General features: G+C 40.8%; 1 pseudogene; it reads right to left on the bottom strand.

Annotated features, from left to right (window-relative positions):
- Nucleotides 1-9,343: 9,343 nt before the first annotated feature.
- On the bottom strand, nt 9,344-17,745 carry LOC100773306 (annotated as a pseudogene).
- Nucleotides 17,746-24,911: the final 7,166 nt, after the last annotated feature.

The raw sequence follows: 24,911 nt of genomic DNA, 5'->3' as shown, positions 1-24,911 counted from the left end.
ATGGTAGGAAAATATTAAAAGGCTTTCTTGTAAGTAAACTATTTTACTCGTGTAAGATCATACAACTTAGCATGTACAGTAAAAAGTTGTAATTTTACATACAGTAGTGTTGACTCTGAATGGAGATGTACAAGAAAGCGTTCATTGCATTGTGGTGGTGTGATGGCATGCAGAGTGCAAAGTGTGCCTGTTGTGTGTTCAGAAAGTATGGCTGCAGTTCAGTTGCATAATGCATGGATGAGCACTGCCAGAAACATCTCAAATTCATTGCCCTTTTGATTTTTTAAATTAATTTTTCTTCATACATTCTGAAACCTTTTACTCTTGTCAAATTTCTCACGAGGGAGAGAGGGGGCGGGGAGAAGGGTGGATACCTTGAGAACAGAGGCAGATTAGCAGAAAGGGAATTCTCTTGGTTTTGTTGTTTGTTTGCTTGGGCAAAAACTGGTAATAGCCTATCTTGCAATGAGTTTGGGCTCATAATGGAGATGTCAAAGATTCAGCTGAGCATGTGCATGCCGAGCTCATAAGCAGATAAAAGCTAAGATTAGAAATTGGAAAATCTTTGATATATAGATAAGAATTTAGGAAGAGGACAAGAGGCCTGGAAGCAAGGAGATGTAAGAAATTTTTTAAATCCCAGAAGAGACCAGGACTCCAAAATGACACAGAAAAGGAATATAAATTTCTGGGGGAGAGTGACCAGGAAAATCTGAAGGAAGAAAATTACAGTTGTGTCACAAATTGCCTGGAGATCATCCAATGTGTTTCTTTCGTTACAAGTCTTTCATCGAAACATCAACAAGAATGTCACTATATCCATTCATTCATTCAAACAAGTATTTTTAAGCCCCTGTGACATGCCTGGCATGCATCTAGATCCTGGAGCTAGCACAAATAATAAAACAAAGACTGTGTGTAAAACAGGTTAAAATGTTCATTAAGATTATGATGAATCCTGTGTTGTGAGGTCCTAGTTAGAAGTCAGTATACTTGGGTTTCCAGAACACCAGCCATCCTACTAACATTTGGCTTATAGTTTGTATTCTTTCCCAGAATGAAGTCATGAAAGGACTTGTCAGCAGCTAGTCTGAAAAGCATGCCTCATCCGCACGCGTTCCGATCTGCTTGGGTAGCTGTGCTTGATATTCCCACTTCCCAAGATAAGGAACTGTCAGAAAATCAGTTTGGAAGTCTTCAGATACTTGGGTTTCAGCCAAGGCTATCATGTTTCTGTTGAAGATGTGCCTTGCAACAGGTGCTGTTGCAGGGACTTGAGTTGCCATGGCATACAAACTGACAAAGCCTCCAACTTATTGTAGAGGGTAGGGTAGGTAGTACTTCAAAGCATGGGCTAAGGCAAATGACCTTCTGTCCACTGCTAATAAGTTATTTCATCTTTCTATGCCCCAATTTCATCACCAATCAGGACAGATGAAATGGGTGTAACAGTAAAGCCATCTTGTAGTTGTTAAAAGATGGCTTTTACAAAGGGTAAAAAATCACACAGGTGCTTTAATCATAAATGAGGGGACCTGTGAGATATTACAAACAAGTCAAAGAATACAAAATATGAAATCTTCTCAAAATCAAAGATGCTAAAATGAAAAATATGTAGATTATTTAAATAGCCATCATTACCAGAATGATGATTAATTAGATTTGGTTAGTATCATCTGAGTCAGGTAGGAATTACATAAATGATGGTCAGGGAGTGTGTGTGGGAAGGAGACTGTGAGTCTGAAAGTGAGAATAAATTTGGAAAACTTGGGATATTGAGTGCCACCTAGCCTACTGTTCTGTAGATTATAAATGGAAGGGTGAAAATGATGAGAGAAATTATGAGATCTGAAAGAGCCATATGTAGCATATCTGGAGAGCTAGATTTTAAGAACAAGGAAAAGCTATTGAAAAATCTGACACAGAATAAGAACTAGTTTGTATTTTAATGAGGTTTCATGGCAAAGAATTGTGTGGAAGGAGAATATACTGAATGAAGGAAGACAAACTGGATCTCCCTCTCATCATGTAATAATCTAGACTAGAAATGATGGTATCCCAACTAGGGAATTACAAGTATTTATAGATTAAAAATTGATTCAAGATAATACATAAAGACAGCTGGACTTGCTGAGCAATGAATTGTGGTAGGCAAAAGGATGGCTAAAAAATCAAACTATTGAACTACCATGCATGTTTCTAACCTGGGCACCTGGAGAGATGGTGAAGCCACTGACTGAGCAACTAGCAGAAAATCAAGCTTTGGAGGGTTTGATAGTTACTGTAGGGTCAGTGGTTCTCAACCAGTAGGTCATGGCCCCTTTGGCAAACTTCTGTCTCCAAAAATATTTACAATTCTTAACATTAGAAAAAGTACAGTTATGAAGTAGCAACAAAATAATTTTGTGGTTGGGGGTCACCATGATATAAGGAACTGTATTAAAGGGTGGTAGCATTAGGAAGGCTGAGAACCACTGGTCTAGGTTATTAACTTGATTGGATCTAGAGTCAGCTAAGGATACAAGGATGCAGGTATGTGAGGATGTTTCTAGGAAGGATTAACTAAGTGGCGTGAGTCCTGCCCCAGAGTGAGCAGTGCCTGGCAGCAGCCTTGATATGATGTGGTCCAAGGTGAAAGCATGCTGTCTGTGAGCATGTCCTTGCTTCTTGCTGGTGAGTGTGTCTATCCTGTTGCTGGTGTTTCCATTTTTCAGTACTAACTCAGCTCTGCTTCTTCCACCTTATAATCTGGATTGGAGAACATTGGCTCCCCAGGAATCCTCCAGCCCTTCAGCACCATATTTGGACTGCTGGGGCACTCTACTTAGTGGCATGAGAAGTGACAGGTTCTCAGCCTGTGCAGTGTGCAGGGAAAAAAGCAGCTCCCAAGCAGGTAAAAGGTGATTAGATAGGAAGACAGAAAACTAGGGGCATGCCGAAGAAGGCTTTATAGATGACAGATGGTAGAAGGTGTGGTCTGCCACGGCAACAGTACTCACCATGTGCCCATCACTGTTGCTCTAAGAGCTGTATTCAGAGTTTATCACCCTTCCCAATGATTCCAGAAGAAAGTGCTGTTATTTGTTCCCAACAGCTGTCTTCAGGACTGTGAACAGAGCCAGCCATACAGTCCCAGGTCCGATTCTGAGTGGGGGTGTGTGGACTAGGGGAATCTGACTACCCAATGGCGCTAATGATGAGGCAGGAAACACCATATTATCTCTGGAGGGCTCCCAGCTGATACTGAGAAGCCATGGTTTATTGAGGAGTCCATTTAAATAGTTTTCCAGGGGCAGGGGTAGTACCAGGAAGCATCTATTATGATGTATATAGCTGATATCAAGTGATTCTATTAATTCAAGCATCACCTAAACAGTTCCTAGGCATATAGACAGAGTTCTCAGCCCAGGTGTGGGCCTACTCAATGCTTAGGCCCATTGAGATGCAAACTAGGAGGCATTCTCCACTGAGGCTATGCTATTCAACAGCAGATCAGCTAATATCTGCAATACAGTGAAGACCTGAGCTCCCTTTACTGGAACCAGAGGTTTTTTGGACCCCAAGAAACTTTCTAATAGAATAGTTCTTGGCTCCCAACAGTTATTATTATACTTATATTATGGATCTTTATATTTTGATTTAATTCATTCATTTGTTTTACATCCTGACTGCAGCATTCCCTCCCTCCCCTCCTCCTACTCCCTCTGTTCCCCTCTCCCCCTCAGTGTAACCCTCCTCCATATCCACTCAAAGAAGGGCAGGCCTCCCATGGGCATCAGTGAAACAAGACATCAAAGCCACTGCCTTAAGACCAAGCATCTCCCTCCGCCCCTGTATTCAGGCTAGGCAAGGCAATCCAGCATGAGGAATAGGGTCCCAAGAGCCAGCCAAAGTACCAGGCTAAGCCTCTGCTCCCATTGTCAGGAGTCTCACAAACAGACCAAGTTACATAACTGTCCCCTAGCCTCCTGGTTCCTACAATCCCTCCCTCCCTCTCCTCAGTAGGACTCCTCAAGCTCAGCCCAATGTTTGGCCTTGGGCCTCTGAATGTGCTTCCATCAGTCACTGGATGAAGGCTCTCCAACCGGGTAGTCACCAATCCTATCACAGGGAAGCCAGTTCAGGTTAGGCATCCACTGTTGCCAGGAGTCTCAGCTGGAGCCATCCTTGTAGACTGGTTGGAGTTTCTCTTGCATCAGGCTTCTACCTGACCCCTTCACCTTCTTGCCCAAGAGCTCTACAGATGCCTGTATCTCTAGACTGTTTTTGTTGTTGCTGTCATTCCTGCAGTCACGAGTCACACACATGAGATGCTGCTAGAGTTTGGTGGGTCTCGTGAGGGTTCTCATCACACCTGAATAACTCTGCAAAGACAGCTAATTTCTGCTGCAGAGGTTCTTTTGTGGGGCTTTTGTTGGAAAGCAAATGTTAATGTGTGCACTTTGAGTGATTTACCATGAGCCGATAATCTTCTCTGGTGAAGTCTTCTGAAGAAACAAACCATTTCCTTTTGTAGAAACTGTGAATGAGGTTTGGGGAAACCATGCTCATCTTGTGTTTTTATACAATAGCCCCACAAAAAATGCTGTTTCTCTATTCTATTTGTATTTTAAACTGTTACAGTAAGGTTATGTGTATAGGTCAAATGGCAGTCAGATAGATTCATAAGCACATGTTCTTTAATGGACTAAAATTGATGAGATACAAATAGGACCATAAGAAGCATGGCAGTAGGATGCTAAAGATACGTCACAAAGTCCAGCTACATTGTCAGCATCCCTTGGCTAGAACGTAATTCAGTACCAGAGCTGAACGAGAGACAAGGCCTTGAAGTCTCTGAAGGTTGTTGAGGAAAGGAATGTGCATTGAACCCTCTGCAAGAGGGCCATTGCTTCTTCTCTCCAGTCTTCCATTTTAAGTCAGTGTTTTATCTCCACATTTATACAGTGTTTAAAAAACACATATACTATATATACCTGAACCCCTATCTCAGATACTCTCTCTTTCCTTAGGCCAGTGTTATTGATGTTAAATTGACCCACAGTGTGCTAAACATATCTGTTATAGTTCCGTAAATTTTGATTTACACATATGAGACTACCATTGCAATCAAAACAATGAACGCATTGTCCCCTAGGAGTTTCCTCTTGCTTTTTATACCTCTGCCCTCCTACTATTCTATCCCCATCTCGAGATAACCACTGACACAGTTTCTATCACAATAAATAATGCGTGTTTCCTAAAGTTTTTTGTAAATAAAATCGATACTTTAAATTTTTCTTCCATCAGTTACAATAATTTTGAGAATCAGACTGCTGGATACAAGTTCACTCCGTTTTGACTAGTATCTCATTATATAGATATATGGCAAGTTAGCCATTCATCTATTGATGGATATTTGGATTACTTCAAATTTGGTACTATTATCAATCAATCTTCCATGAACATCCATGTAAAATTTACTATGTGGGCACATTCCTGAATTTTTTTGGAAGAAATATTTAAAGTATGATAACTAGGCCATGTAAGTGTTTAACATTTTAGGAGATGGTCCAACATTTTTAATAGTGCTTATGCCATTTTATTCTCTTTTCAGCAGCATGTAAGAATTACAGCTCCTCCACATCCTTATCAAATTTGATATGATCAGTCTTTTTTAATAATAGACACACCCAAAGGTGGTAGGTATCTCATAGCAGACTTAGTTTACATTTCCCAGTGACTGACGCATATGCTTTCCTGTGATTATGTGCCATGCTCTATCTTTAATTTGACATTTGTAATATTTCCCCTAGCATCCTTTTTGTTCTTCTAAAATACCTTTCAAAGAAAACCTTTACTTTTTTTTCAAATTTTTTCATTTGTTTGTGTATGTAAGTGGGCACATTTACCACATACTGTATGTGAAGGTCAGGGCACAAGTGATAGCAGTCAGTTCTCTAGTTCCACTACATGGACTCTGGGGATGGAGTCCAGGATCTCAGGCTTGGTGGCAAAGGCTTTTAACTGCTGAGCCATCTCTCTGGACCAGTTAAAATCCTGATGTTTTGTTCTGAGATAAATGGGCGTTTTGGTATCACATCTGAAAAAATCTTTGCCTAAGCTCTATGCAAAGATACAAAGATTTTTAAAACACATTTATTATCTTAGATATTATGCATTTTGTATTTATATCCATTGGGAAGACCAAGATTTGTGGAAATGACTAGTCTTTCATTATCAAATTGCCCTGTGTCTTTGTCAAATACTAATTTTCATATATGTGTAGCCCATTTCTGTGCTCAGTCCTGTGTATTATTGACATCCTCATCTATTTTAAGACCCAAACAAAACTGTATTTTCTCATTCACTGTAGTTTTAAAGTGTCATGAAGTGAGGCAGTGTTAGTATTTAAACACTGTTTAAATTGTTAGTATTCTTTTATTTCCGATGCTTATGTGTTTACATTCTTTGTATTTCCGTAAATTATGAAATCCATTTGCCAGTGTCACCAAAGGGGCTTGCTAAGAGTTTTTCTTTTTCTTTCTTTCTTTTTTATATCCTGTAGAAACAAAACAAAACAAAACAAGACAGGAAGAATTGATACCTAACCAAGAACCTCTACCATGGACATCTCTCCCTTCATTATAACTTCTAATTTTGCTCAGCAATATTTTGCATCTTTCAATGTATAGTCAGGCATGTATTTTATAGATTTTATCCCTAAGTATTCTGCACTCATACTAGTATATTTGTTTTGTTTCAATTTCTAATGAGTGGGATTGCAGATAGAAATACAACTGAGTCTCACACGTTAATTTTCTTTTCTTTGAAAAAAGATTTATGTTTAGTTGTGTGTGTGCATGCACACATTAATTTTCTTTTCTTTGAAAAAAAGACTTATGTTTAGTTGTGTGTGTGCAGGTGTGTGTGCCTGTGGGTACACATGGAGGCCAGAGGCATTGGTTGTCAGCCACTCAATATGAGTGCTAGGAACTCATGCTGGATTCTTTGCAAGAGCAGTATGTGTGTGGTCTTAACCACAGACCCATCTCTCCAGCCCCCATATGTTAGTTTTCTAACCACCACACCTTGCTAAGCTCAACCAATAGTTTGAGTGGGATTTCCATAAAGAACTTTTTACATTGTCTGTGGACAGGAGTTTTATTCTTCCTTTCCCACTTGAGTAGCTTTCATTTGTTTTTCTTACCTTTTTTGCACTGTTTAAATCTCCAATACAATGCTGAATACAAATGACGGCAGGCATTGTTGACTTATTTATAAAGAGATAGTTGTTTTTGTTGGTTTTTTATTTATTTTTGTTGAGATAGGGTTTCTCTGTGTAGCCCTGGCTGACCTGGAACTCACTCTCTAGACTGGGCTGGCCTCAAACTCATAGAGATCTGTATGCTTCTGCTTCCTGAGTGCTGGGATTAAAGGTTTGTGCCACTGTCTCCCTGACTAATACCTTGATTTTTTTAAAAAAAAACTAAAAGATAATTACATTGTATTAAAATATTAACTAAATTAAAATATAATCACATCATTTTCCCCCATCCCTTTCCTCTCCCAAACCCCTACCATGAAATCTCCTATGTTCTCTCTTAAATTCATGGTCTATGGCTTTTTTTTTCTTTAATTGATATTGTGTGTGTGTGTGTGTGTGTGTGTGTGTGTGTGTGTGTGTGTGTGTGTGTGTGTCTATTAATGCAAATACAGTCTGCTCAGTCCATGTCACTACTTGGTATTGGATTATCAATTGCAGGCTCTTTCCTGCAGAAGGCTCTCTTCTGCCACTTCCAGCATTCTGGAGTTGTCCAGGGTTGCAGCCCCATGAGAGAACTTAACAAATGAACATACTTCCCCAATTCTTTAAGGAATTTAGTAGGAAAATTTAACTTCCTTTTAAGGGAATCCCTAGCCAACAGATTGAAAGAAGACATTACAATCAATAGCCCTGAGATGCAAAGAATCATTAGGGATTATTGAAGAACCACATACTAACTAGAGCCATTTTACAGATACTGAGAACTGGCTATAGGTGAAGTTGTTTTGGTGGGTCATTTACAGTTTTGGCATTGTCCGGAATGTTCTGGAAGACAGGTGTGTGCACAGGCAGAATTAGTCATAACCATCAGCAGTGATACGGTTTGGAGGAACCTCACAGATTTAGAATGAATAGATCTGCACAGAGCACAGGGTGCCTGATACAACAGGGTCCCTGCTGCACAAGGTAGCAGTTCTTCACCTTTACTCCACCTTGCAGAACCCTAACAGCTGGGATTACCTGGAGAACCACCCCTCAGTGTCTTCCACATGTGTCTCAGTGAGCAGGTCTAACTGAAAATCAGTCCCCTCCCTCAGTTATCAGTGTTAATCTTCACACAGTGAGGGGACAGCTGGGGACAGGCACAGACACAGGATGTTTCTTTTGTTAGGGTGGAAAAGAGATTTTACCTTGTAGCAAATATTAACCTAATGGAAGAAATAATAATCAAAACAATTACCATCCCCTTAATGTAAGGCCTGCCATTCTTGATGCATTTCCACTGAAACAGTTGATGCCAGCGTACTCACAATTATAAAAGGAAAAAGACACAACCTTTCTACAGTGTTCTCCATTTCAGACAACCTCACACATAATGCAGTTGGTTTATCATCATGTTAAAGAATCAGCGGAAAAAAAAATAGAATTTCTCTCAACTGCCTGAAGAAGGATATAGAGTAGAGACCTACAGCAGACTATCAGCAAGGGACACCTGATTTCTCATTGTGAATGTTAAATAAAAGGATAAGAATTACTTTTATTCACACCCAGTCTTGTGGACTGAAAGTAGAACAGACTTTGGCTGTGGAAAGCCAGGTATTGTGAGAGAGGAGTCCAATTGTGGGGCCACTGGCTACCAGGCTTCAACACTCACTGAAGCCCAAATGCTGTTTTCACTTGCTTATATACCTCCTAAGGAGACAAAAACAGATTAAAACATTCTTGTTGTTATTTGTTTTCACTTTAAAATTAAGAACAATGTATGTTCAAGACTAGTCTACTCTACAGAGCAAGTTCTAGGACAGCTAAGGCTCCACAGGGAAACCCTGTCTGGGGAGGGGGGCAAACAAACAACCAAAAAAAAAAAAAACCCAACCAACCAACCAAAGAAAAACAACAATGTGTGTTTGCAAAGTAGCACAGAAAAACTGGCTCCAACTCAACCCAGCTAGGTCATAGCACCATTGTTTTTGGATTTGAATTCATCTTGAGGGTAGGCTAACGCTTGGGCAGTTGGTTTTTCCTTCCTAGTTTTCTTATTCCAGATCAGGGCATCAAGGTGGCAGTTGTGGAGAGTCCTTGGAGCTGTCCTACCAGTTAGTAAGCCCACAGCAGCAATAGGATGGTCCAGACGCCAGTCACACCACGGAGAATGGGTGAGTTTTGATGCTTCCCAAGGCTGAGCTACTGAATCAAGCCATTCACAGGAGGAAGTGGTTAACCTACATGTTCATTTTGCTATGAATGGACTGGAGCATTCCCCTTCGTGAAGCCATGTTGTCTTTTATTGCCATAGTAGTGCTATCTATTGTTTCTTCTATTAGGCTATCTGTATTCGAAGGTGGCCATGATCTCTCAAAGTGGTTTCTCCAGATCCACTGAGTCCCCATGAGATTCTGCTTTGCTGCTACTGCCATTGACTTTGCTTTGGCTTTGTGTAATTCATGTGTATAATCTTGCAACATGTCTATGTGGCTGCAAAGGATGCATCACCGATGCATTAAATGAAGGGTTACCTGTACTGTTGCTGTCTGCCATTTTATCATTTACCCCTTTAAGTATTGCCAAAACCTGTTTAATTTCAGTGCCATTGTCTCGAACATTCAGTCTTGGCTTGATCCATTTACTAGGGGTATTATGTCAGAAATATAACTGTCATGTCTTCCAATACAGGAATTGCTGTGATGCAATTTGTTTGTAGTTTGCATATGGGAACTAGTTTCTGGTCAAGTTCGTTTCCTAGTTTTGAGCTTTGTTCCCAAGGTTTCCCCAGCAATCACTGCTTCCTGGTGCCCTCTTTGTTGCCCAGTGTCAGTTGGGACCCTTTAGTTATCTTTTGAATGTGATTTAAACAAGAAAAACCATCACATATTTGCTGTGTGCTTGTCATTTCCGTTCCTCTTTAATAGATGCAGACTTCCATCTGAAGGACTTCCTTTAACATTTATTATGCTAAAGATTTGCTGTCAAAATGCCTTTCCAGTATTTGAGTGTGAAATGTTAGTTGGCCTTCATATTAGAAAGGCATTTTCAATGGTTATACAATTCTAGGTGAAGACAATATGGCTTGTTTTAAGTACTTTAAAGGGCAGCTCCACCATCTTCACTCTTGCTTTCTCCTGTGTTTTCCTTGTGTTTTTTTCTATCCCTCAATATGCTCTCTTCCTTATCTTGGTTCTTCTGGGAATGATTCACTCTTATGACTCTCGTTAAGAAGTATTCTTTTTGTTGCTTTTGAAAAGTTTTATTATGATGTGTCCTTACGCTTATTTACTGAAAGTTTTTGAATTCTTCGGATATTTGTTTTCATTACCTTCAAAAAAAAAATGGAACACTTTCAGACAGAGTTCTTCAGGTATTCTCTTCCTCACCATTCACCACCATCCCCAGGCACACCTTGGTACTGTAGTTAAATGGACAGGCTGCTGGAAGATAGCCCACAGTGTAATTCTGGTTTGTACATCTGTATTTACATTCTCCTCTCTCTGTTTCATTTTGAATAGTGTGCAATGTTCTGCCTTCACAATGTGCTGATCATCTTTTCATTTCTTTCTGGGTTTTTATTCAGTATTTTTGTGAGTGTGTAAATGGGTAGTCCTCCATGAGGACTGTCACTTGATTTTTTTTCCCCTGCTCAGACTCTTGCTTGTCCTTTTACTATTGTCACCATGACTCCGTTCTTTCCATAGTAAATGTCTTTATTGTGTGCAGTCTTTTCTTAATCATTTTATCTTCTTTTACCATATACAATCTGCTATTATTTTTAAGCAAACACACACACACACACACACACACACACACACACACACACACACTTCTTTTTATGCCTTTAATTTATTTTCCTTTTCTTCTTTTGTCTTCCTCTCCCTTGCTCTCTTCACCATTTTGAAGTTTACTGTGGTGAGTATTTTTGATATTTGGATATTTTTGAAATTTTTATAAGTAATACTTGGTACTTCTGGAATGTAGCTAAATCCCTTGAAAGCAGTCTAACTCTCCTTGTTTGCTTGGTAGAGATGTGTTAGCCAGGACTGGGACAATTACCAACTGAGGACGAATTATTCCCCTCCACTGCTGCAAAAACCTGTTTGACCCTTGAATATTGGGACTATTTTTTGGGAGACTTTGAGATACTTGTTTTAAGATGTGTCTATTGCCTCCTCCCTGCTTAGCTAGTCATTTATTCTCTCTCTCTCTCTCTCTCTCTCTCTCTCTCTCTCTCTCTCTCTCTCTCTCTCAAGCTGCTTTGGCCAGCAACTCAAAGGGTACCACTGTAGCCACCCAGTTTGTTCATGATCCCTTCTGGTGCTTATGTATGCATCCCTTACTCTCTTGCTTGCTCATTCTTTCTTTTCCCTCTGAGCCTCTGTCTTGAGACTCTTACCAATTAAACATCACCAGGCTCTCAGCTTTCTTGCTTAGCTCAAACAGTCCACTTTGCACCAGAGGCTGGAAACATTCTGGGGGCTGTAAGATAGGATCACTGTTATGCTTGTCTACCCTTGTCCTACCCATGCCCCTGATATCACCGCCCTTAGTTCTTTTATGGCAAGTGTAACATAAACCAAGATTTCATGTATTTTGTCCATTTGTGACTATTTTATTTTTTAAAGATTAAAAAATTGCTGGGCGGTGGTGGTGCACACCTTTAATCCCAGCACTCGGGAGACAGAGGCAGGCAGATCTCTGTGAGTTCAGACCAGCCTGGTCTACAAGAGCTAGTTCCAGGACAGCCTCCAAAGCTACAGAGAAACCCTGTTAATAAATAAATAAATAAATAAATAAATAAATAAATAAATATTAAAAAGTTATTTTGTATGTGTTTGCTTGCATGTATGTATGTATGTGCACCATATACATGCCTAGTATAGGCATAAAGGCCAGAAGAGGATATCACATCTCCCCTGGATCTGTAACTGTCACTGGAGTGGTTGTAAGCTGCCATGATGTGCTGGCTACTATTCCTATAGGTCCTTTTCAGGAGTGATAAGTGCTCTCAACTACTGAGAAGTTTTGGCTATTGTAAATGCAATAGGTAATTGCAATGGGTAAACATGGTCTCTGTTATCCAGCATAGTCAAGTCTCCAGATGTCTTTCCTTTGTAATTAGTCAACACAACTAACAGATGACTTTGATCAATGACCAAGTTTGACTACCTCAAGAAAACAACAACTTCACTCTGCATAGACAAATAATTGATACACTGGATGGAGTATTCTTCATTGTATTCTTTGATAATCTAAAGCCAGAAACTTTCCTTCTTGCTGCTGTGGCCTTCTGTCTAGCTAAAACCATTGGTATCTGACATTGTTTTCTATTCAAAGTTAAGATTCCAGGAAGAGCTTCTGGTCAGTCTCCACTAGTCCTCCTTCTACCACATGTAATTACTGGGACAAGTCCACTAATCTTTCAGAAATAGTGTTGATTATGCAAATATAGGATGAATGAATGGCACCAGAGCCTCAATTCCCACCAGAAGCAGAGACAGCAAGTAATTCTCTGGGTTCCCTGGAGAGTCCACTTATTTTAGCAGAGGAAGGAATCCAGCCCTTAGCAGAGGACCAGATGTAGATAAACCTTAGCCCGAGTCCTGGAAACCAACTGTCCCTTGTCATTTTGCCCAGGCAAGCACTGCTGCAAAGGCTGGTCTCATCCTCAGGGCTCTAATTTGAGATGAAAGCCCAGCAGTTTGTCTAGCTGGCTCACTAGTTTGTCAGATCTCCGTCTGGAATTCTGGCTAGATAAGGCTTTCTTTTGTGTGTGTGTGCCTTTACTGAAGTTGCACAGTGTTAAAATTTTCCTATCATCTCAGGGCTTATTGTCTCGGATCCCAGAGAATCCCCTAGTGAAGAAGTGACTGCTTCATGTCCCTGAGGCAGGCATAAGGAGCAGAGCAGACTAATTTTAATAAGTTGAGAAGTTGAGACCTTGGTGAATTGTACAGCTAAAAGCTTGTTTTGAAGATCGTTTTGTTAGAGAGTGAAAGAGCACTAAGGACCTTGACAACGTAAGCTTTATTCTATAGCTCCACACAAGACTACCACAAAGTAAAATAAGCCATCCTTAACTGGGCACTTCAGGCACTACACTGTACATCTGCTACAGTGGTTATCAAACCCAGCCCCTTTATCCAGAAGACTCACTGATGCTCATCAGAGCAGCTGGGGCAGTTAAGTTTAGCCAAACAGAAATTAGCAGAACTTAGAAGAACCACCAGTCACAGAGTAGTTGGTGTGTTGTTATTTTCAGGCCATCAAAACTTTGGTAACTGAAATGAACTTAGTTATCATACATATATTAAGAAACACACAAACATGTTGTGGAATGATATTTTAAGATGTGTTACATTTGTTTATGCTGTCCACTATTTGTTTAATGATGCAAAGATGTGTTGCATTCTTTTATGTTGCATTTGTTTAATTCTGTGAAGCTGTGTTACTTCACCTGTCTAAAGCACCTGATTGATCTAATAAACAGCTGAATAACCAATAGCTAGACAGGAGAGGAATAGGTGGGGCTGCCTGGAAGAGAGGATAAATAGGAAGGGAAATCTAGTCTTGAAAGCAGAAGATCAAGGATTGAGAAAAGTAGAAGGAGAGGAGGTCTCCAGGGGCCAGCCACACAGCCACACAGCCATCCATGGAGTAAGAAGGAAGAAAAGATATATAGAATAAAGAAAAGTAAAAATCCCAGAGGCAAAATGTAGTTAAAGAGACACAGGAGAATTTAAGTTAGAAAAGCTGGCTAGAAACAAGCCAAGCTAAGGCTGGGCATTCATAAGTAAGAATAAGTCTCCATGTATTTATTAGGAAGCTGGGTGGTGGGCCCCCAAAGAGGGAAAAAACCCAACAACTACACACACACACACACACACACACACACACACACACACTTCTTAAATATATATGCATCTGAGAAAAGTGAAGCATTTACTAGGTAAGGCTGAAAAGAAAGCCTATGCTCACCACAAATAAGTCTTGTATATGAGAAGACAAAGTAAGGGGAACATTAGAATCAAGGTCCGTGGCATCACAAAGCATGGAGAGTCTTTAGAAGAATGATTTTGTCTCTCACATGTTTGCTAGACATTGGTTACTTTAAGTTACCTCTGATCATGTATTTAGAAAGTGGAAACTGATCATTAGCACTCTTGGCACTTAATTCAGGGACTTCCAAATTCAGGACTGAGGTTCTTTTACCTGGTCCCCACCGTTTCTCCGCCTTCCTGATGTGTTTTCTTCTCTACTCACCATCCTGTCACCTCCCTGATCTTGCTCTGTATGAATGTTGCTCTATGCATTCTTGCCTTAAGGCCTTGGCACAGCTGTCTTCTGCTAACCGGCTCTTCCCTATATCAAATCACCCTCCTTATTTTCCTTTAGTGTTAACCAACCCGTACTCATATTCATCTATCTTCACAAAAGTTGGAGCCCTTCATAATGACATTTATGCAGACCTGGCACCCTTTCATCACGCATATCATGTGTGCCAGCCTCTCCACAACCTTATGAAATTGGTTTACTATTGGTGCTTTCTCTCTGCAGATGCTGCTGCTCAGGCAATATCTAGTGCAGTTAAGGTGGGAGGAGGACCATAGCTTATTATCAAGTGGCAGAGAAGGGCTCTGTCTCTAGAGTCTTGATTCTTTTATTATTCTTCTTATTCTTCTTCTTATTATTTAGTAGTTCAAATTAGGAACAAGTTTGCTTCACATATCAATCCCTTCTCCCTCTCCCTCCCCTCTCTCCCAACCCTATCCCCCAACCCCCCCTACCTTTCCCCTACCCATCCCCCCTCCACTCCCCAGGGAAGGTAGGGCTCCCCAGAGTTCACCACATCATCCTGGGCCGGGCCTAAGCTCTCCTCCATGTGTCTAGGGCAAGAGAGCATCCCTTCACGTGGGATGGGCTCTCAAAGTCCCTTCTTACACCAGGGAAAAATACTGATCCACTACCAGGGCCCCCTGGAGTGCAGAGGCCTCCTCATTGACATCTATTTTCAGGGGTCTGTACCAGTCCTGTGCTGACCTCCCAGACAGCAGTCTGGGGTCCATGTGCTCCCCCTTGTTTAGGCCAGCTGTTTCTGTGGGTTTAACCAGCCTGGTACCGACCCCTTTGATCTTCATTCCTCCCTCTCTGCAACTGGGTTCTAGAGTTCAGTTTAGTGTATTTCTGTGGGTGTCTGCCTCTGCTTCCATCAGCTACTGGATGAGTACTCTTGGTAGTGGTTGGGCCAGCCAAGTCTTGATTCTTAACTAAACCTCATAGAGAGAATAAGAGGTGGCTACCAGGACCCTTTAAGAAATAGACACTATGGCAGTTTATATTTGTAGTGAAGGAGACACCCTGAACATTGGCAGCTTCTTCTTGGGCTCAGATTAGGCACAAACCATAGCCAAGGGGACGGGGAGCCTTTATTAAGCCGGAAAGAAAAGTTAACATGGAGGCCGGGCGTTGGTGGCGCCCGCCTTTAATCCCAGCACTTGGGAGGCAGAGGCAGGTGGATCTCTGTGAGTTCGAGACCAGCCTGGTCTACAAGAGTTAGTTCCAGGACAGCCTCCAAAGCCACAGGGAAACCTTGTCTCAAAAAACCAAAAAAAAAAAAAAAAAAAAAAAAAAAAAAAAAAAAAAAAAAAAAAAGTTAACATGGCTGCTCTCTGACTCAGGCAGAAAACATCAGCAAATGGCATTACAGGTGTAATTTTTTAAGAGAAGAGGGTGTGTGTGTGTGTGTGTGTGTGTGTGTGTGTGTGTGTGTGTGTGTGTGTGGTCATCTGCAAAGACCAGAAGAGGGTGTTGGATGCCCTGGAGATGGAGAAACATGCTGTTGTGAGTTATCTAACATGAGTGCTAAGAACCAAATTTTATCTCTCCAGCCCTAAAAGGGGCATTTTCACAATGGTTGTCACATTAGCAGCCTTTTCTCCCTGTGACAAAATAACCTGATGTTGTATCCTTTTCCTCTGAGATGGAAACACCCCATTCTGCTGAGGTGCTCAAGCCAGAAGGTAAACAGCTCAAAATGGCTTCAGGAAATCTCTGACACTGACCAGATTCATGAGGCCCCCCTTTCCCAATAGTAAAGGTGCCAAGGTCCAGAGAGTCACACTCAGACAAGCAACCTTCCAAGACTCTCAAACCAGACCAGCTACCTGGAAGAAGCAACAACTTCCCAAACTGCCTGGAAGAAGTTTAGACTAACAGCACCACCTGGATGGGACACTCTCTGACCTGCTGAGCAGCCTGCGGCTGTGAGGGTGCCCCAGGTTTCCAGCTTCTGTGTACTGTCACCCGTGCTGGGGTGGGCTTTGGTGATGCAGCTGTCTTTGAGTCATTTCTGCCCCTGTAACTAACCCTCGTTCATATTCCTGTCAATAACCCCAATAAAACTCATTGGTTCACCAAGATGGACTTTGGTGGTATCAGTATTTTGATCTGTCATGGGCTTCCTATTTGGGGTAAGTAGACATGGGTGTAGTTTCTGCCCAGGACAAGTCTTGTCATGCAACATCTGACAAGAAGCTGCTTCTTCCAGGTAAAGGGGTCGTCCAATCCATCATGGCAGATCACAACAAGCAGAGAAGGGATGATGGCAAGAGCCCAGCTCATTCCTGTGCATCTATAGTCAGGAAGCAAGAGTGAAAAGGAAGTGGAGCCAGGCTATTAAATCTCAAGGCCCACCCCAGTGACCTGTTTCCTTTAGCAAGACTCTGGTTTCTAGAGCTTCTGTAACTTTCCCACTTGAAGGCCTAAGAGGTCAATACATGAGCTTGGGGGTGGAATTTCACATTAAGACCACAACAGTGGCTGCAGTGATATTGTCTGGTTCATTACAATATCTTCAACACATAGACAAGAGACAAGTATAAGGGCAATACATATTAATCAACTAAACAAATTATCCCTTGGGACACACAAGGCACTTAATATTTGTTAAGTATGAGAAAACAGGTGAATAAATAAACACACACACACACAAATGAGTCTCCTAACTCCTTGGCCATTTTCCCATCTCTGCTCCGGATCTGGTGAGAGTCGATAGTACAGAAATGGGTTTGGAAAACAGAATGCAAGTCTGTCTGCTTCCCCTTTCCTCGTGGTAATTCTCCAGTTAGGCAGTGATTTACAAGGACAGATATATTCCCCCAGGGAAAAGAATGAGACTTGGCTGTTGTCTGGGCAGGTGCATTTACAGACACTTCAGACCTGTACGTTTCAAGCACTTAATCCACATGAAATAATGATAGTTCACACTCCTGAATCCATTCCAAGCTAGCAAGATATATAGCTCGGAGTGATATATATCCCAGAAGCTTACATCAGGAGCTCTAAGGCTCATGGGTTCCCCTTTCTTTATTTATTTGGCTTAAAACAGCAAAAATTACTCTGTCCCAGTTCTGAAAGTCTGAAATCAAGGTGTCAGCAAGGCAAGGCTCTTCTGAAGGCTGCAGAGGAGACTCCTGTATGTCCAGCTTCTGGCTGCTGGCACTCCTTGGCATGGCGTGCATTCAGCTAGCCTGCTCTAGTCATTGCTTGTTATCATATGGCATTCTCCCTGTGTGTCTCCTGTCTCTACATCCAAAGTTCCCTGTACATTAAGTTTCTTTTTTGTTTCAATTGTAGTACAATGCACATATCGTGGAACTTTCCATTTCAGCCTTTTAAGTTAAGCACATTCACACTGCTGCACAGCCATCCCTTGTCAACTTTTTTGTTTTGAAAAACTGAAACCCTGCACAGGTACTTTCTCATAAATACTTTCTCCTGTTCCTCTACTCTCCCAGTCTCACCCCAGGAAGCCAGACTGCTGCTGCTCTCCTCTCTGTGGATTTGACTAAATTACTTTGCGTGTTTGCTCTCTCTCTCTCTCTCTCTCTCTCTCTCTCTCTCTCTCTCTCTCGCTCGCTCGCTCTCTCTCTCTGTGTGTGTGTGTGTGTGTGTGTGTGTGTGTGTGTGTGTGTGTGTGTGAAGACAGAGTCTCTCACTAAACCTAGAGTTCACTGATTGCACAGAGACTAGCTTCCTTCTGCCTTTCCAGTACAGGGGATGCAGAGAGGTGTATACTGGCTTTTTCTATCGGTTCTAAATCTTATAAAACAGTAGGTTTCCATGTGATTTTCCCAAACATTAATTATCTACTCTCTACTCTTCCTCCTCCTCACTTAGATCTAATTTCCCGTGTTAGGGACCTAACTTTCTAATGCTCCAGAATGTGACTATTTGGAGACAGTTTTGAAAAGAACTAATTAGCCTGGATGTGGTGGCATACATCTTTAATCCCAGCACTTGAAAAGCAGAGGCAGAGGCACTTGGATCTCCATGAGTTCGATGTTAGCCTGACCTAAATAGTGAGTTCCAGGACAGTCAGTGCCATATAGCGAGACCTATATGGTACTAACTCACTGGAGCATGTGGCTCAGGCATGCCTTGACCTTCCTGCCGATTCCCTCTGCCTTGCTATAAACTGTTAGATTACATTCCTAAAGCTAGCCACCAAGGTCTATTCTTATATTTGGTCACTACCTCCTCCTAAGGGTGACGACTTACCAAGGTCCAGCTATCAAAGTATTGAAGTCCAGCAATCAAACCCCCTCTCTCACCTAATTAACATGACCAATTGAAATTAAACACCTCATCCTAGCACGAGTTTTCCCCTTGAACCTTTATAAACTGCCATTTTTCTATCTGCTCTGTGTGTCTTCTCTCTATACAGTCAGTCTTTCGTCCCCTTGGAATAAATACCCTTGCCCTCTTTCCCTTGTCCCCTTTCATTTTTCCCTCAACTCTCATTTCCTGTCCTTTTCTCTTATTCCCTGCCCTCTGTACCTCTGAGGCAAATAAATATCCTTTGTGCTGGGAACTTGGTCTTGGGGGTCCTGAGCCAATAATTTTCCGTTCAGAGCTTGCCTCAAACAATCAAACAAGAAGGAGAAGGAGGGGAAGAGAGAGGAAGAGGACAAAGAAGTAGTAGTTAAACAAGAGGTAGGGAAGTTTAATATTTAATTACTTCTTTTGAAAATGACTTCCTCTTAAACCTCGGAAGATTAGCTCTTTAACACAAGAATTTTAGAATTGTGTAAGTCAGCCAGTCACCATATTGCAGCTAGTGCACTCACAAAGTTAGCATCAATAGAAGCCTCTTATGTATTTGATAGACCTTGTTCACATTTGCTAATTGTTCTCTGTCATTTTCCTGACCCATGATTAATGCATGGTTACATCTAGAGTTTAGTGACCTCATCCCCTTAGTCTTTAATGTGAAACAGTTCCCTCATCTTCCTTTGTTCTTCCTGGTCTTATTTTGAAGTGTACTGTTCAGTTATTTTATACAAGATCTTTTAATTTGCATGATGATTCCTCATGATTAAATTTAGGTTGTGTATTCCTTCAAGAATACCACAGAAGTTGTCTTGTGTCCTTCTCGGTATGTCACATCATGAGGCTGTTGTGTAGGCAGGGGCATATAAAGACACTTTCAGACCCGCATACTTCAACCATTTAATACATGAAATAATGATAGTTCACTTCCCTGAATACATTCCAAGCTGGCAGACTTCAATGTTAATTTGTCCCATTGCTGGCAATGTTATCTTTAACCATTTGGTGTAGATGATGTCTGCCAAGCTTCTTCAATATATATATTTCCTTTATAACAAGTAAGAATCACATAGAAAGATACTTTGAGACCTTGAAAACTCTCTCTTTTTAAAAGATTTATCTTTATGATTTTTTGGGGCGTGTAGAGGTATGTGCACATGAGTGTGGGTGCTCACAGAAGCCAGAGGTACCCTGAACCCCTGGAACTGGAGTTATAGGCAGTTGTAAGCTGCCTGATGTAGGTGTTAGGGACCAAACTCAGGTCACTCTGCAAGAGCAGTTCATGCTCTTAACTGCCGAGCCAGCTCCTCACCTCCTAAGAATCTCTTTGTATACTTACTGTAAGTCTGTGTGTTAATTTTAGGTTCCATTGTTGAGTTTTGCTTGAGTAACTGTTACTGCAGTGTTTGCTGGATGGTGATCTACTCTTCCTGCATACCTTCTACCCCTACTAACTAGAGCTGAATGCAGAGCAAAGTTTCTTCTCTCCACCATCTTTTATCTTAGAGAACTTGTAGGTTTTACTTTATTCTACTGGCAATAATCCAACACTGTTCACCGTTGTGGTGCTCAGAGTTGTCATTATTGAATCATTGGAAATCCATTCATTTGGCTCCAGTATCATTTTGAGGTAGCTCTATCATATTTCAAACGTTTTGCAATCTCTGACACCACAAAATATTCCATATCGTCTTTTTGTTTCGCTCTGCCAGCCTGGAATGTACCCTTTTTAATGGTCCTGGTTCATTTTATTAAAACAGTTCACACTTAGAGATAATGAGCACTTGGTTGTCTTACTGCTGATGTTACAATTGCTTCCTGACCATCTCCACAGTAAAGAGGATGAAATACATATATGAATGCACACATATGCACAGACCTTAGAACTCCTTCCTTGATCCAGTTATATGTACTCTTAAACACTGAGTTACAGCATTGTCTTCAACTCCAACCCAGCCTCTACAGAAGAAAGCTAAACCAACTTTCTTGAAGCAAACCTATTAACTTTAGTACTCACATGCAGTTTCTTTTTCTTTGAACTTGGACTATGCAGTCAAGCTGCTGTTTTCAAAGTTCCTGTCATTAGTAACCACCACCATACCCTTCAGTGTGGTTTGTTACCTGTCTTAGAGTTTGATTTGTCCTTTATAAAACTCATACTCCATTTGGATCTTCTTCCTCTTAGCTTTAATTATTTAGTCTCTCTGTCTGAAAAAATGTTAACACACTTCTAAAAATCACAACTATATAAGTTTTGTTTTACTTAAGAACTGTCACTCCCCCGATCCTTTCTCCCACACGCCCATTCCTTCCCCACCCTGCTTCTGTTCACCATCTGTAGATAAACACTCTTAAAGCTTCCACTTTATTCTCTCTCATTTATTTCCCAACAGTCTACAAATCCATGTGTGTCTTCTCGTCTCTTCTTTCTTACACCCAAAGTTAACTCTTATGTGGGTAACTCTCACCTAACATCATATTCTGAGAAGCATTCTGCATTGGTCCATAGATTGCTGCTGCATTCTTTTTTCTTGCTGCTTGAGCCTGCATTGGATATATCTTTTTGATTTAACTTGTTTGCTGCATTTTATTGCTTAAGTCTTGACATATTTTAAGTAAGGTCTTTATCTCTTAATTTTTACATATTATTGCTATCATTTCTGATATATATATATATATTTTAAATATTTTCTCTCAGTTTTTCCAAATCCCTTCTGATTTTTGTTATGTGGTTTTGCTATGCAACTTCTTCTTTCTTAAATTGGTCATGAAGGTGATTGGGTTCAAGACTGTGACCTATGAAGATGATTGAAATAATTTCTAGAGGAGTTTGAAATGGATCCAGCAATAGTTTTTTTGTTTTCTCATCTAGTTATGGTGGGCAACCTACTGCAGTGGCAATGGTCCATATTGTTAGAGGGCCTATATTGTAGGAAGATGACCCACTCCTGGCACTAAGGTTTCCATTTAATAACCCATGGCTTCTGGGGAAGCTTTTCTTACACTCTTTTCTTCCTCCTTTTTATGTTCTCACTGGTCTGAACTTCCTTTATGCTGACTCTTCTCATGGTGCTTTGCCTCTAAATCTTTGCATAGCTTCTCCCCTGGTTGGGTTGCTTTATGTTCATCTCTCCTTGAATAACTCTCATCTATTTGCTGATCTCAGCTTTCTCCATAGACTGAGCCATGTCCCTGCTTGTGCGTTCTCAGAGTGCTCTCACCAGTTCCCTTGGAGGTGCTCACCACACATAAAACTACATGTTTGATGTGTATGTGCCACAATAAATTAAAAAAAAAACTTTTTTGTCTTATTCATCTGTGTATTCATAGAACCTGGTTCAATTTTCTTACATGCTGGTTATACAATAAATATTTTGTAGATTGACTAGAAACTGTGATTCAGATTTATTTCCACTGGTTCCTGTGTAAAATTATTTCAGTCCTATTTTCTGAACATTCTTTTCCTGGGATACAAGTGGATACTGAGAAGGATCAAGTGTTCCCACTGAAGATCACTGAAGATCATAGAGTTGCTAGTTGTGCTTAAAGGTTACCTAGTCAAGAAATATATTTGGTAGATTGGCATGAGTCAATACACATGGATGGGGGTCTCACTTGAGATAATCATTTATATTTTTCGTTATTTAAAACAATTTTTAAATTTAAATATATTTTGACCATATTCTTTCTCTCCCCTAAGTCTTTCTAGGTCCTCCCTGTAAGCATTTCGACCGATCTGATGGGATGGACAGGAATGTATTATGGCACTCGGGAGCCAAAGAATACTGAGTGTTATAGCTGGGATGGAACGGTATTCTGGCACTCGGGAGCCAAGGAATACCGCAGGTCACAGTAAGCTTAGCAGCTTACAGCCCTGCTTCTGAGAAAGGCTTCCTTAGTGTATTAGCTCTGCTCCTGCAGGAGAGGGCTTACCCAACAAAGTTATTACAGTTCTGCTCCAGTCCGGAGAGAGCTGAGAGCAGAGTGTAACAACTTAGTTTCACCAAGGAAGGTTTCCCCAGTGAAAAGTGTTACAGCCCTGGTCAGCTCGGCTCCTCCCAGTCCCTTCTCTGCTCCAGGGAAAGAGGGTCTCACCCAAACCTCATTCAAGAGATTTATTGAGAGGGAAGAATCTAGGAGAGTGGCTGCCCTCTGTAAAGCTGAACAGACACAGGGTTTATATAGGGATTCTTAGGGGGTGGAGTTTTTCCAGGGTGGGGATTGGTCAGATGTCAATCCCTGAGTTTAGGATGGTTAGATCGCCTGATCAGGGATTGGTTAGTTTTCTGCACAGGTTTAGGGTCAGATTTGGCTCTGGTTTCAGGGCCAGAGTGTGTTTCTTTCACTGGTCCTTTTTAGCCTTTTGGCTCTAGTTTTAGGGCCAGGGTGTATTTCTTTCACTGGCTCTGATTCCAGGGACAAAGTGTGTTTCTTTGGCACTGGTTTTGGGGTCAGGGTACATTTCTTTGGTTCTGGTTGCAGGGCCAAAGTGTGTTTCTTTAACTCTGCTCAGGGTGTTTTTCTTTGGCTGGACCCTTTTCCCTACACTCTCCATCCCCCGCCATCTATCCAACTTTAAGTTCTTTCGCAGATAACAAAAACCCAATACAAAACCAAGCAAACAAAATAAAACCACCCCTCCCAAAACCCACCAAACTGTAACAAATAAAAGCAAAGACAAAAATATTTGCGTAGTCCATTATATGTATGGTCAACTACTCCTCAACATGAGGCCTGTCCTGAGTGGTTGATATTCCCAGTGCAACTCCATTGGAGAAGACTGATTTGGAGGGTGAGAATATATACTTGGTTTGACCAAATGTTGACAGTAAATGTTTTCCAGGATTGTCTAGGCAGGAAGAATCAGCTCATCAAGCTGACGTCTGGCAACATGCCATCATTTCCTTGAGTTCTTGTGAACATAACAGTACTTTGGGTAGTTCAAACAGTTGTTTTGGAAGAGTAACAAGTCAAATGCATCTGTTAAGCAAATGGATAAATAGGCAAAGGAATTTTAAGTAGTATATTTCTTAATATATTTCCATTAGGCTTTCATTTGCATATGTCTTAAATAATGTAAATAATCTAAGAGATTACTTAGGTTTACACTTGTATTTCAGAGAGTAGTGTATCAAGGTCCTGAAAATATATATGACTTGTCTGTTGTTTGCCTTTTCTTTCAACATGCAACATGCTATTTGTGTGGTATTTGTATGCTTAGAAATATGTGTGGATCTGGGTATACAGGATCAAAATAATGGTCCAAAGAAAGCAAGTATCATAATTAAATATAGAAACACACACACATACATACATACATACATACATACATACATACATACATAGAAAACAAATAATACAAAGCACATTCTGGCTCCAGAGCAGCATGGTCACTTGACCTTGTTGTCATTGTGGAGAAAGCTAACATCATCCATGATGCTTGTTATTATGAGATTGTTCCGGAAAATATTTCAGACGCCAAACCATGAAAGCCAACAGCAGTAGGTGTTCCAGAAGGAAACTATGATGGACTTTGTTTTCTTCAGGGAATAATTAATACCTCATTTCCTTCAGAATATCTTATAAAATAGTCTCATTAACTTGATTCTGTTGGATAGAGACTAGGAACAAATTTTATGGCTCTCATGAGGAGTCATTCAACCATTCAGATAGTCATTGATCCTAATTTAAATAATATTCAGTATTTTTAAAAGCACTTTTGCAGGCACCCAGGAAATTCATTGATTAAGAATTTGTTTCACCAGGCCCTGGAGTTCACCTTTGATTGGTACTCTCTTCTTTGTTGTCATAATTCAAGTGTGCATTGTGGTTTCCAAGAGAATAATCTATCTAGAAGTCAGCATAGTCTGCTAGCTTATTTTCATGTCACTTTGCATGAACCATAAGCAATAAATGATGCAAACAGATTTCTTTGTAGAGAAAGATAGCAATATAAGTTCCAAAATGCATGTTTTATTCCCCTTGTTTCTAACTCTCCACTATGGGCATGAATGTGTGTTGCAGGATATTTGATCACACTGTGAACCCTAAGATTGCATTGTTTACT

Source organism: Cricetulus griseus, chromosome 5 (assembly GCF_003668045.3).
Source record: "Cricetulus griseus strain 17A/GY chromosome 5, alternate assembly CriGri-PICRH-1.0, whole genome shotgun sequence".
In the NCBI taxonomy this organism is placed as follows: Eukaryota; Metazoa; Chordata; class Mammalia; order Rodentia; family Cricetidae; genus Cricetulus; species Cricetulus griseus.
Note: the sequence above shows the minus strand (reverse complement) of the source record. Positions and strands in the feature narration are given on the sequence as shown.